This window comes from Callithrix jacchus, chromosome 2, assembly GCF_049354715.1.
Source record: "Callithrix jacchus isolate 240 chromosome 2, calJac240_pri, whole genome shotgun sequence".
In the NCBI taxonomy this organism is placed as follows: domain Eukaryota; kingdom Metazoa; phylum Chordata; class Mammalia; order Primates; family Cebidae; genus Callithrix; species Callithrix jacchus.
In genome coordinates, this window is record NC_133503.1 from 72,273,222 (window position 1) to 72,287,010 (window position 13,789).

At 40.6% G+C, this 13,789-nt stretch overlaps 1 protein-coding gene across 6 annotated transcripts in view; it reads left to right on the forward strand.

Annotated features, from left to right (window-relative positions):
* The window catches only part of CNOT6 (CCR4-NOT transcription complex subunit 6), an 83,825-nt gene that overhangs the window by 33,776 nt on the left and 36,260 nt on the right, over nucleotides 1-13,789 (forward strand). The window lies entirely within an intron of this gene.

The window sequence follows — 13,789 nt, forward strand, 5'->3', positions numbered from 1 at the left end:
ATGCCCAGTCAACTATTTGTTCTGGTATTTGATTCTCTGATAAAGTTGGAATGATAAAGTAGGAATTATCAAATGATAGATTTCTAGTGGGGTTTGAATGGATGACCTGTATAGATTTTGGGGTAGATTTGTTTCTCCTTATTTTCTTCATTGGGTTCTCAGTCTGAGTCACTGAGGACAGCCTTATTTAGAAACACATAATCTTAGGAGTTTGAAGCAGATGTCAAATTTCCCTTTCCCTTTTAATTCAATCTGGACATATTCAAAGAAATACATGAACCTTCAAATGTGAAGGATATCCTTTCCCCGGCATGTCTGCCAGTGGGCACACAGCCTCTTTTAAAATATTTCAAAGATGGTGAAGGGACATTACTTCTCAGGGCAACCAGTGCTAATGAAGTTTTGTGTTACTGTTGGCCTAATATGCTCCCCCTTACTTTCCTTTCTGATTTTTGCCTTCTGAAATAGTACAGAACCAATTTTCTGTTTGACCTGACTGCCCTTGATTTTTAAAAGTTTAACGCACCAGGCATACTCAGCATATGTGTGTGTAAAACATTTTACCTGGTCCTGGCCCACGTGCATGGAAGATATATAAAAGTTCCTCTTTTTATGGAGGTTATGACATTAGGGAGTGTGCAAGTATAAATAACTAATAGACAAAACATAACAAGTCTAGGTATGAAAGTGCTGTAACAGGAAGCAAAAAGGAAATAATGATCATAGCATTCCTCCTTTCTCAGCTCAAAATTTCTGGTTAACCTATAGAGTAAATTTAAATGCCTGCCTTTGCAGCTGTAGTAGGGGTCGGTACACACATGGGTCTCTCCTGTTTTCCCTCTTCTGATTTCTAGAGTGCTGGACTTTACTAAACCAAGTTCAGCTCAGTAAGTAGGTATGGTCATGGAGGGTAAAATTTCTCTCTTTCCTCTCCTGTCAGATTTGGCTTTCTGTGCCAGGGGAGCTCAAAGAGAAATATGCACTCTTGTTTTGTAGTTATTCTCAAAGCACAGGCAGTTACTACTCCTATTTTTTCCTTTTTAAATTTTGCAGGATTGGCATTTAACTATATTTATCTCTCCTTTTTTCAGCCCTTATTAGCAGTTTTTGAATTATAATTCCTTTGCTTAAAAGGAAGTTTCCCCTTTCTTAAAGCATTGGAATACACTAGAAAGGCACTCAGGTCATTGATACAGACCTCTGAGGCTAAGGAGATTCTCCTCCATCCTCTTCTCCTTCCACCACATGCTGTGAACTCCTTGGTGATTTTGAATCACTCTTCTTTGCTTACCCTGAACTTTGGGAGAAAGTCCTGTATACATGTATAGGGAAAAACTCTCAAACCATGTTTTTTCTTTGCTCTCACACCATCACAACAATCATCAACACAAAAGAAGATTTCTGTGACCAAAGGTGTGGGTTTCTTTTCCCCACACACCAGTTAGGTGCCCTCCGATTCAATTCCAACACTATTTGCCTGGAGGTAGCATTGGATCCCATAGTCTGGACTCAGTCCCCAAGATTTCCCTCTCTTACTTGAGTCACCAGTCTCACGTCTGGGCCTCTAGAACGTTGACCAGCTTCAAGTTGGGGTTTCCACAACCCCCTATTTAGGTTCAATTAATTTGCTGGAGTGGTTGACATAACTCAGAGAAACATCTACTTACATTTACCAGTTTATTTTAAAGGATGATGTTACAAAGGATACAGATGAAAAGATGCATAGGGCAAGGTGTAGGGGAAGAAGGAGTACAGCATCCATGCCCTCCCTGGGCATACCACCCTTAAGGAGGAATCTTATGGGTTCAGCTATCTAGAAGCTCTCTGAACCCTGTTATTTTGGGTTTTATGGAGAATTCATTGCATAGGTATGGTTGACAACTGTAGAAATGTGATCATTGAACAAGCAAGGCACATCTGCTCAGACCTTTCTTGGGCTCTCTGTAGCATTCCTTCCTCTAGAGTATGCGGCAGGACTCTGTCTGGAATGAGGGTCTTTTGACCCACAGTCAGATTAGAGTCCTGCCTTGGGCAGATGAAAGAAGGACAGGAGAAGGTCAGAGAGAGATCCTGTTTCCTGAGGCCTTAAGCACTCCAACATTATAACAAAGACTATGGGAGTTAGGAACCAGGAACTGTGGATGAAAACATATATATATGTATAAAACTCACCATAATACAACATAAGAAGGAAGAGGAGAGACTCCTCTAAAGTAACCTTTCTTAATTTATTATTATTATACTTTGTGATGAGGTCTTGCTCTGTTCCCAGGCTGGAGTGCAGTGGCATGATTATACATAATTTACTGTATCGTTGAATTCCTGGGCTCATGCGATCCTCCCACCTCACCCTTCTGAGTAGCTGGGACTACAGATGGATGCCACTATACCTGCCTAATATTTAAAAAAATCTTTCTTAGAGGGCCGGGGGTGGTGGCTCACGCCTGTAATCCCAGCACTTTGAGAGGCTGAGGCGGGTGGATCACAAGGTCAAGAGATCGAGACCATTGTGGTCAACATGGTGAAACCCTGTCTCTACTAAAAATACAAAAAATTATCTGGGCATGATGGCGCGTGCCTGTAATCCCAGCTACTCAGGAGGCTGAGGCAGGAGAATTGCCTGAACCCAGGAGACAGAGGTTGCAGTGAGCCGAGATCGCGCCATTGCACTCCAGCCTGGGTGACAAGAGCGAAACTCCGTCTCAAAAAAAAAAAAAAAATCTTCCTTAGAGATGGGGGTCTTGCTTTGTTGCCCAGGCTGGTCTTGAACTCCTCCTGGCTTCAAGCAGTCCTGCCACCTCAGCTTCTCAAAGTGCTGGGATTACAGGCATGAGCCACTGTGTCCAATCAAAAGATGCCTTAACAGTTAATCATCTTTACCATTTATCTTTACGGAGGATAAATTATTGGTTGAATAGGTTTGTAGAATGGAACCTTGTACTTCCTATTAATGAATTATTATGAGGCCAAAAGTCTTGTAATCACTACCCAGGTCAAAAATTAGAACTTTTTTAACTTTACCCAGAACCTTCTCCATATGCCACAGCCAGTTACAGCCCCCACCCTGCTCCCAAAATTAACCATTATCCTGACTTCTATAGTAGTTACTTTCTTGTCTTTCCTGTGGTTTTAATACCAAATTATGTATACAGGGAAGATTTTTGGAGGTGCCAAAACTACTACCTGTTTTAATTGTGGTGGTTACATAGCTATGCATTTGTAAAGGAATCATAAGACAGAGTGAATTTTATTGTATGTAGATTATACTTTGATATTTTTTTAAAAATAAAATTTTTTTAAAGATTCAAGGGAGAGTGACAGATAAGCAACATACAGAGAAATAGACCTCTGAAAAAAATCAATGCACAGGATTAGAACAAATACTAAAAATGATAATTCAAGGAAACTTTCCTAAATTAAAAAAAAAATTTAACTACCCACTGAAAGAACACACAGTATACCTGAGAATGTCAATGTAGAAAAACCAACACCAGGATATATTCTGATAAAATTACTGAGTTTAAGGAAAAAGAATATGTTTTGGGCATCTAGGCTAAAAGAACAAGTGACTAATAAGAAAATTCGAGTGTCATTAAACCTGAAGCAAGGTTTTGTGCCATACCAAAAAAATTTTTTTGGAGTAACATATATTTAAGATTCTTTAAGATCATGTGAGCCAGATCTAGACTTCACCAAAACTGGTTTTCAAATATAAAGGGCACAGACTGTTATCAACATACAGTAAACATAAGACATACTGTTAGTGTGAGTGCTTTTTTTTTTTTTTTTTTTTGAGACGGAGTCTTGCCCTGTCACCAAGGTTGCAGTGCAGTGGTGCAATCTTGGCTCACTGTAACCTTCACCTCCCAGGTTGAAGCAATTCTCTACATCAGTCTCCCGAGTAGCTGGGATTACAGGTGAGTGCCACCACTCTTGGCTAATTTTTTGTATTTTTGGTAGAGATGGGTTTTCACTAGGCTGGTCTTGAACTCCTGACATTGTGATCCACCCGCCTCAGCCTCCCAAAGTGCTGGGATTACAGGCGTGAACCATCATGCCTGGCCCCTATATATGCCTTTTAAAGAATCATCTAGAGAACAAGCTTCTAGACAACCAAAATGATTGACATATGAACTAATAGGGGGCGTTTAATATGTAGTGACTTGAAAAGCTAAGTCCAAAAATAGGAGTTTATGCAGGTTAAATGGGAGAGCTATAGTATTTAGTGGATACATACTCTGCCAATGTAGACAGCACAATTATGTAAAGGAGGGCAGGGCGGATGAGTTATGCACACAAAGTTTTGTCTGCTCTTGGTAATCATTTTGGTGGGATGAAGTAAATAATTATTCTATCATCCCATATCCCTGAGAACCAGGACTTTCAGTATTAAAGAAGATACAGATATAGTTATAAAAGAGGGTAACTAACAGCCCTGTTATCCTGAATTTGAATTAAAAGTTCAGTATGTTTTCATAAGATATTTTAGCTTAGGGGAGTACTAAACACTGGGGTCTATTGGGGGGAAAAGGGGAGGGCTAGTGGGAGGGGGAGGTGGGGAGGGATAGCCTGGGGAGAAATGCCAAATGTGGGTGAAGGGGAGAAAGCAAACAAAACACACTGCCATGTGTGTACCTATGCAACTGTATTGCATGCTCTGCACATGTACCCCAAAACCTAAAATGCAATAAAAAAAAAAAAAGATATTTTAGCTTTAAGTGTATATTTGATATTTTGTCATACATCATATAAAACATATAATTATATCACACCATTTATTTATAAATGCATATGGCTACATATTTATGTCCTAAATCTGTTCATTGAAAACCTAGAAACAAGACTGACTCTAGCTGTAAATATCTCTAGCACTGGCTGAGTTTTATTTTTCTTAGAGATTAGGTCTCATTATGTTGCCCAGGCTGGTCTTGAACTCTTAGTCTCAAGCAGTTCTCCCACGTTGGCCTCCCAAAGTTCTGGGATTATACCCATAAGCCAACTTACTCAGCCCAGGTTAGCTTCTTTAACTTATTTATTACATTTTTTATAGATTTAGAGGGTACAAATATAGTTTTCTTTTTTATATTTTAACAATCTGTTTATTATGTATTTATCCCTCCATAGAACCACCACCCATAACAAGGTGGAGTGGGTCACCACCTGGGGCCTGGACTCTGAAATCTAAGGCTTCCTTCTCCTTCATTTTATGGCTTAGGTGGGGGCATGGTTCAGGCAGAACTCGTGTCTCCTTTTGAATGCTGCAGAAGCAGAAGCTAAGCATACCCATAAAGGTGGCCACACCCATCAGGGTTGATTGGCAGGCTGGAAGACAATATTCTCCTAATAAAGGCATTTTTACCTCTATAGGGGGTTGGGAATTGGTTAGCTGGAAGTGGTGGTATTGGGGCAGGGAAGCGTTATTTCAATGGAGGACTTATTTTCAGATTGCAGAGAGAAATGAGGGGAGTTTGCCTACACTGGGCCATCTGTGGGGTCAGTGGGGGCTGCTGTATGTCTTTGCTACTGAAAGGGGAAAGTTGACATACGCATTAAAGCCAAAGAGGCACGTAGCAATTAGGCCCAGTACCCCTAAGATGATTTTGGAGTGGTTTCCTCTCTCAACAAGGATGATAATGGAGGTGATTAGAGGATCACTGCTAAGAAATCACTCTGAGGCCAACTGATGAATGGTATTTTGGTGTGCAGATCACACATGTAGATGATAAAATAGCACATAGGATCATTTCAGCTACCAGCAGGGAGGAATACCCTGGTGTGGAGGCACTTAAAGCACATCAGGATCACCAGGCACAATATAATCTTAGCAAGCCTAAAGGATTCCCTTTTGGGTACACAAGAAGTTGGCCCAGCAGCAGGAGGGCTGAGAGGCACTCTGAATCTACCGTGGCTGAAGTTCTTGGTGATGCAGAAGATTGCTCACTTGTTCATGGCGTTGAGGACACTGTCCATCCAACCATCTGGCTAGGAAGGGGGCCCCTGGGGCAGAGGGAGTCACAAGTAGGTTTCTTACCTGGGTATATTGTGTAGCGGTGAAGTCTGGCCTTTTAGTGTACTTACTGCCCTAATATAGTGAACATTGTACCCAAAAGGTAATTTTTTCACCTTTTCACCCTTCCTTATCTTGGAGTCATCAGTGTCTGTTTTTCTACTTTGTATGTTCGGGTATACCCATTGTTTAGTTCCCCTTTGTAAGTGAGAAGATAGATATTTGTTTCTGAGTTGTTTTGCTTAGGATAACAGCTTCCAGTTCTGTCTACGTTGTTGCACAAGATAGGCTTTCATTCTTTTTTATAGCTGAGTAGTATTCCTTGGTGTATATATACTCTACCTTTTCTTTATCTAGTCATCCGTTGATGGACGTTTAGGTTGATGACATATCTTTGCTATTATGAGTAGTACTAGGAGACATTCGAGTGTACATGAATATGAGACATGATGATTTTTTTCTCTTTGGGTATACCCAGTAGTGGGATTGCTGGATAGAATGGTAGTTCTATTTTTAGTTCTGTGAGAAGTCTCCATATTGTTTTCCATACAGACTGTACTGATTTACATTCCTACCAACAGTGTATATAAGTGTTCCTTTTTCTTCACATCCTTGCAAACATCTGTTGTTTTTGACTTTTTAATAGCCATTCTGAGTAGTGTAAGATGGTATTTCATTGTGGTTTTAATTTGCATTTCTGTGATAATTATTGATGTTGGGCATTTTTTCATATTTGTTGGTGACTTGTGTGTCTGTCTTTTGAAAAATATTTCATGTCTTTTGCCCACTTATTATTGGGGTTCCTTGTAGATTCTCCATATTAACCCTTTGTCAGATGTGTAGTTTGCTAATATTTTCTCTCATTCTATAGACTGTTGATTATCATTATTATTTTTGCTGTGCAGAAACTTTTTTTTTTTTTTTGAGATGGAGTCTCACTCTGTACCCTAGGCTGGAATGCAGTGGCACAATCTCAGCTCACTGCAACCTCTGCCTCCTGGGTCCCGGTTCAAGCAATTCTCCTACCTCAGCCTCCCAAGTAGCTGGGATTACAGGCACGAGCCATCATGCCCACCTAATTTTTGTATTTTTTAGTAGAGACAGGGTTTCACCATGTTGGCCAGGCTGGTCTTGAACTCCTGACCATGTGATCCACCTGGCCTCAGCCTCCCGAAGTGCTGGAAATACAGGTGTGAGCCACCACGCCCAGCCGCTGTGCAGAAACTTTTTAATGTAACTAAGTCCCATTTATCTATTCGTTTTGAGGTAGGGTATCATCATTCTGTGGCCCAGACTGGATGGAGTAGTGTGTAACCTCAAACTCCTGAGCTCTAGCAATCCTCCTGCCTCAGCCTCCTGAATAGCTAGGACTATAGGTGCACACAACCATGCCTGGCTTTTTTTTTTTCTTTGAGACAAGGTGTCACTTTGTCACCCAGGCTGGAATGCAATAATGCCATCTCTGCTCCCTGCAGCCTCAACCTCCTGTGTTCAAGTGATCCTCCTGCCTCAGCTCCTCAAGTAGCTGGGACTACAGTAGTATATGCCACCATGCTCAGCTAAAGGCTAATTTTTATATTTTAGTTTTTTGTAGAGACAGGGGTCTTGTGTTGGCCAGCCTGGTCTCTAACTCCTGGCCTCAAGTGATCTTCCTGTCTTAACTTTACAAAACACTGGGATAACAGGCATGAGCCACTCTGCCCAGCCAGCTTCTTTAACTTAGTAACAGACATTTATGTTTTCACTATGTCTTTTTATGGTTTGATAGCTCCTTCCTTTTTAGCATTGAGTAATAGTCCATTGTCTAGATGTACCACAGCTTATTTACCCGCTCATCTACTGAAGGACATCTTGGCTGCCTCCAAGTGTTGGCAATTTTGAATAAAGCTACTATAAACATTTATGTGCAGTTCTTTGTGTGGACGTAAGTTTTCAGCTCCTTTGAGTAAATGCCAAGGAGGCATGATTGCTGGATTATATGGGAATAGTGTGTTTGGTTTTGCCAAAAAGTTCCAAACTATATTCTGAAGTGGCTGTATCATTTTACCAGCATATTTTCCTCAGGATGTGGTGGTATAAGTGTTTTGGATTTTTTGCCATCCTGATAGGTGTGTAGCAGTATCTCACTGTTTTAATTTGTGATTCTTTAATGGCATATGTGTTGGCCAACTTTTCATGTGCTCATTTGCTGTTGGTATATCTTTTTTGGCTAGGTGTCTGTTAAAATTTTTTGCCCATTTAAATATTGGGTTGTTTTCTTACTCAGTTTTAAGAGTTTGTTTTTTTTTTTTTTAACTTTTTTTTTTTAATGTGAATGTGTCTTTTGCAAAAATATCTCCCAGTCTGTGTTGTCTTACTCTTTTGATAGTGTCTTTCACAGGGCAGAAGTGCTTAATTTAAATGGGATTTTGATTGCAATTCTTTTTAGTTTATATATCAAGTTAGGAAGAACATCTTGACAGTATTGTGTCTTCATATCCATGAACATGGAATATCTCCATTTATTTAGTTATTTGATTTCTTCAGAGTTTTAGTAGTTTTCCTCATATGCAACTTGTAAATATTTTGGTCGATTTATTCCTATTTCTTTCTCTCAATAATTTATTTTTTTTTGTTGGTGTAAATGGTGTCTTTTTAGTTTTAAATTCCATTTGTTCATTGCTGGTATATACGAAAGTGACTTCAGATCTTTTAGGTATTTGCTTATTTGTGATTAAACGATTTTTAAGTCAGGGTGCAGTGTCTCACACCAGTCCCAGCACTTTGGGAGGCCAGCATGGGTGGATTATTCTGGAGACCAGTGTAGGCAATGTGGTAGAACACCATCTCTATTTAAAAAAATATATATACAAAAATTAGCCAGGTGTGGTAGAGTGCACCTGTTGTCTCAGCTACTCAGGAGGCTGAGGTGGGAGAATTACTTTAGCCCAGGAAGTGGAGGTTGCAGTGAGCTGAGATCACACCACTGTACTACAGCCTAGGTGACAGAGCGAGACCGTGTATCAAAAAAGAAAAAAAATGCCCGGGTGCTGTGGCTCATGCCTGTAATCCCAGCACTTTGGGAGGCTGAGGCAGGCAGATCACGATATCACGAGTTACAGACTAGCCTAGCCAATATGGTAAACCCCATCTCTACTAAAGAAATACAAAAATTAGCCAGGCATGGTTGTGTGCCTGTAGTCTAAGCTACTCATGATGCTAAGGCAGAAGAATCACTTGAACCGGGGGGCCAGTGTTGGTGTGAGCCAAGATTGCGCCACTGCACTCCAGCCTGGGTGACAGAGCAAGACTCTGTCTCAAAAAAAAGAAAAGGCTGGACGCTGTGGCTCACATAATCCCAGCACTTTGTGAGGACAAGGTGGGCGGATCACAAGGTCAGGAGAGTGAGACTGTCCTTGCCAACATGGTGAAACCCCATTTCTACTCAAAATACAAAAATTAGCTGGATGTGGTGGTATGCACCTGTAGTCCCAGCTACTTGGGAGACTGAGGCAGGAGAATGGCTTGAACCTGAGAGGCGGAGGTTGCAGTGAGCCGTGATTGTGCCACGCTGCGCTCCATCCTGGAGACAGAGTGAGACTCTGTCTCGAAAAAAAAAATCCATTTTCTTCTCGTTAAAAGTATTCTTTTTTTTATAGTTATTCGTCATTAGGCTCCTTGTAGTTTAGTTTATCTTTATTGAGCCTTTCATCTCATTTTGAAATACTAGGTAATAGTTTTTTGGGCATGTTTGGAGTATGCTTTTATTGGAACTTCTTAAAACAATTATCGGATTTGACTTCAGTACTTTTTTCTGTTCATTTGAATTCAGTTTTTCTAAACTTTTAGAAGGAGATGTGACTCAGGGTAGTTTTCCTAATGTCTATGCTCCCTTTCCCATAGTTTTCAGAGTGTTCACAATTTTGGGAACTTATTTTCTGAGACTTTCTGGTTCTGTTCCCCTCTCTGATTTTTATCTTTTTTCCTTTATATTTTTTATTCCTGTTCTACTAATTTTAATTCCATTTTTGGAGCTTTTTTTCTCAGTGTGGGACCTTGGCTGGTGGTCAGTTTGGAGAGTCCCTGGGGCCGAGACTGTTGTACTCTTTCATTTCAGGCTTAACTGTGGACACTGTACTCACTTGTTACTCACTGGGACTGTATTCCCCTTGGTTATAGGGATGTTCTGAAATTGGTGCTTTCCAGTGTATACCAGTGGGTTTCCCTCTTTTCAGTTCCATTAAACACATTTACATTTAATGCAGTTATTGATATGATTAGAGTCAGGTAAGTAATACTGTACCATTTCACTTACAAAAGTCTTATAACAATATACAGGCAGCCTCTGACTTACAGTGGTTCAACTTTATGATAGTATGAAGGTGTCATGCATTCAGTAGAAACCGTAATTTGAGTACCCATACAACCATTCTGTTTTTCACGTTCAGTAGAGTATTCAGTCATTACATGAGATACTCAGCACTTTATTAAAAATATGCCTTTTTTTTTTTGAGACGGAATCTTGCTCTGTTGCCCAGGCTGGAGTGCAGTGGAGCAATCTCATTTCACTGTAACCTCCGCCTCCCGGGTTCAAGTGATTTTCCGGCCTCAGCCTCTGGAGTTGCTGGACTATAGGCGTGTGCCACCACACCCGGCTAATTTTTTGTATTTTTAGTAGAGATTGGGTTTCACTGTGTTAGCCAGGATGGTCTCAATCTCCTGACTTCGTGATCCACCTGCCTCAGCTTCCCAAAGTGCTGGGGTTACAGGCATGAGCCACTAAGCCCAGCCAAAAACAGGCTTTGTGTTAGGTGATTCTGTCCAAATGTAGGCTAATGTAAATATTCTGAGCACATTTAAGGTAAGTTAGGTTGATGTTTTTATTGTGCCCTAACCCCATTGTAAGTTGAGGTGCACATGTATTTCTGTTTCTCTTCTCCTGGCCTCTATGCTATTGTAGTCTTGTATTTTATTTCTACATATGGTGTAAGTCTCAAAATACATGGTTATTTTACTTTAAACATTCAAGTAATAGGAAATTGGTGAGTATTTTCCTGTATACTTAGCATTTCTGTTGTTTTTCATTTCTTACTGAGTGCAAGTTTCTGGAATTTTCCTTCTGACGAAAAGACTTGTAACGGGGTCTGCCAGTTTGTGTGTGTGTGTGTGTGTATTTTAGGTTTTATGTCTGGAAAAGCCTTTCTGTTGACTTATTTTGAAAGAGATTTTTGTTGAGCATAGAAATCTAGGTTGACGGTTTTATGTCTTTCAGTACTTTATTTTCTTTCTTTTTAAATTAAATTTTTTTTTTTTTTTTGATATGGAGTCCTGCTCTGTTGCCCAGGCTGGAGTGCAGTGGCACAATCTCGACTCACTGCAACCTCCGCCTCCCAGGATCAAGTGATTCTCCTGGCTCAGCCTCTCAAGTAGCTGGGATTACTGGCGCATGCCACCATGCCCAGCTAATTTTTGTATTTTTAGTAAAGATGGGGTTTTACCATGTTGGCCTGGCTGGTTTCAATTTCCTGACCTTGTGATCTACCTACCTGCCTTGGCCTCCTAAAGTGCTGGGATTACAGGTATGAGCCACTGCGCCTGGCCAAGAAAAATTTCTTAAGAAACAGGTTCTCATGTTGCCCAGGCTTCAGTGCCAGGGCTGTTTACAGGTACTATTGTGATACACTACTGCCTCAAACTCCTGGCCTCAAGGAATCCTCCTGCCTTCCAAGTAGCAGTGATGACCTGGAAGGCGCACATCACAGTGAGCCCTTCCATGCTGCTCAGTGGCCTTCTGGTGTGCGTTGTTTCTGAGGAAAGGTCATTTCTGTCCTTGTTTCTTTTATGTATTCTTGTTTTCTGTGGCTGCTTTAAGAGTCTCTCTTCATTGCTAGTTTTAAGTAGTGTGATAATCATGTGTCTTGGTGTAGTTTTGTTGTGTTTTGTTCTTTCATTTTTCTTGTGCTGCTTAGGTTTTGTTGAGCTCTTGGCTATTGGGTTTATGGTTTAGGCTACCATTTTTCAAGTAATTTTTTTTTCTGCCTCCCTACCTCCTCTCCTCGAGGAGTACAGTTGCTTGTATTTTAGGCTACTTGAAGTTGTCTTATAGCTAACTAATGCTATGTTTTATTTTATTTTTATTTTCTTTATAAAAAATATTTTAGGCAGCTTTTATTGCTGTTTCTTCAGTTTTACTAATATTTTATTTGCAGTGTCTAATCTGCCATTAATTCCTTTTTTTTCTTTTCCTTTTCTTTTCTTTTTTTTTTAAGAGAGAGGGTTTCACCACGTTGGTCAGGCTGGTTTTGAACTCCCGACCTCAGGTGATCCACCCACCTCAGCCTCCCAGAGTGCCATTAATTCCATCTAGTAATAGTCTAGTTTTCATCACAAGTTGAGCCATGGATGCTTTTTATATCATTCATGACTCTACTTAACATTTTTCCTCTACTTTTTAAAGTATATTTAATACAGGTACCTCTTAATGTCCTTATCTACAGATTCTGTCATCTTTTTCATTTCTTGGTTTGTTTTAGTTTATTTCTGTCTTGTACTGGTAATGTGCCTGGTAATTTTTTATTGGACTCAGTATACTGTGCATTTTACCTTCTTTGGTGGCTAGATATTTTCGTATGCCTAGAAGTACTCTTGAGCTTTCTTCTGAGATACTATTAAATTATTTGGACAGTTTGATTCACTTAAAGCTTACTTTAAAGTAATACTCCTGAATGAATACTCGGTTAAGAGGTTTTCTACTCTGACTGATCGAACACAAACGATAGCAAACTATTCCTGACCCATGTGATCCCCAAGGATTGTTCCCTGTCTTTTTTTTTTTTTTTTTTTTTTGAAACGGGGTTTCGTTCTTGTTGCCCAGGCTGGAGTGCAATGGTGTAATTTCAGCTCATTGCAACCTCTGCCTCCCAGGTTCAAGTGATTGTCCTGCCTTAGCCTCCCAAGTAGCTGGGATTACAGGCACCCACTACCACGCCCGGCTAATTTTTTGTATTTTTAGTAGAGACTGGGTTTTCCCATGTTGGCCAGGCTTGTCTTGAACTCCTGACCTCAGGTGATCCGACCGCCTTGGTCTCCCAAAGTGCTTGGATTATAGATGTAAGCCACTGTGCCTAACCCCCTCTGCTATTTTTGATTTGTCTCCACCCCATCCTTGGTCCCTGGCCTCAAGTTTTTCTCTCATGCATTTGCTGTGTAGTCAAAGACTCAGGAGGCAGGGCCTCATCCTTTTCAGCTTTCCAGAGCTTTGTGTCTGTACCTCTCTCCTCTTTGGCAATCTGTCCTGTGGACGTGAGCCACCTTGGTCTCTCCATACTCCCAGCTTCGTTTCCTCAATTTACATACTATGTAGACCACCTGGGTTCTGTCCCTCTGCTCTACTGTCAGGAAAGTTCCAGTAAGCTGGAACGGTGATAACTGCTCACTTGTGGTTTCCCATCATTGTCCTGTGCTGTGTGGTATTTAGTGTCTAAAAAATGATTTTTTAATATGTTTTGTCTGGGTTTTTAGTTGTAGTAGACAGGAGGATAAATCCAGTTCCTGTTATTCTATTTTGTCCAAAAGTTTAGTAAGCCTCCCATAGTTGTTTTTTTTTTAAGATCATATCTTATAACTTCAGTGTCTGAATCTTCTGGGGGTTCCTTTGGTCTGTAATTTTAACTGAATGCTGGAAATGGTAGAATGTGATGGTGTTCTCTTCCTTAGGAGTGAATTCAGGCTGGGCGCAATGGCTCAAGCCTGTAATCCCAGCACTTTGGGAGGCTGAGGCGGGCGGATCATGAGGTCAAGAGA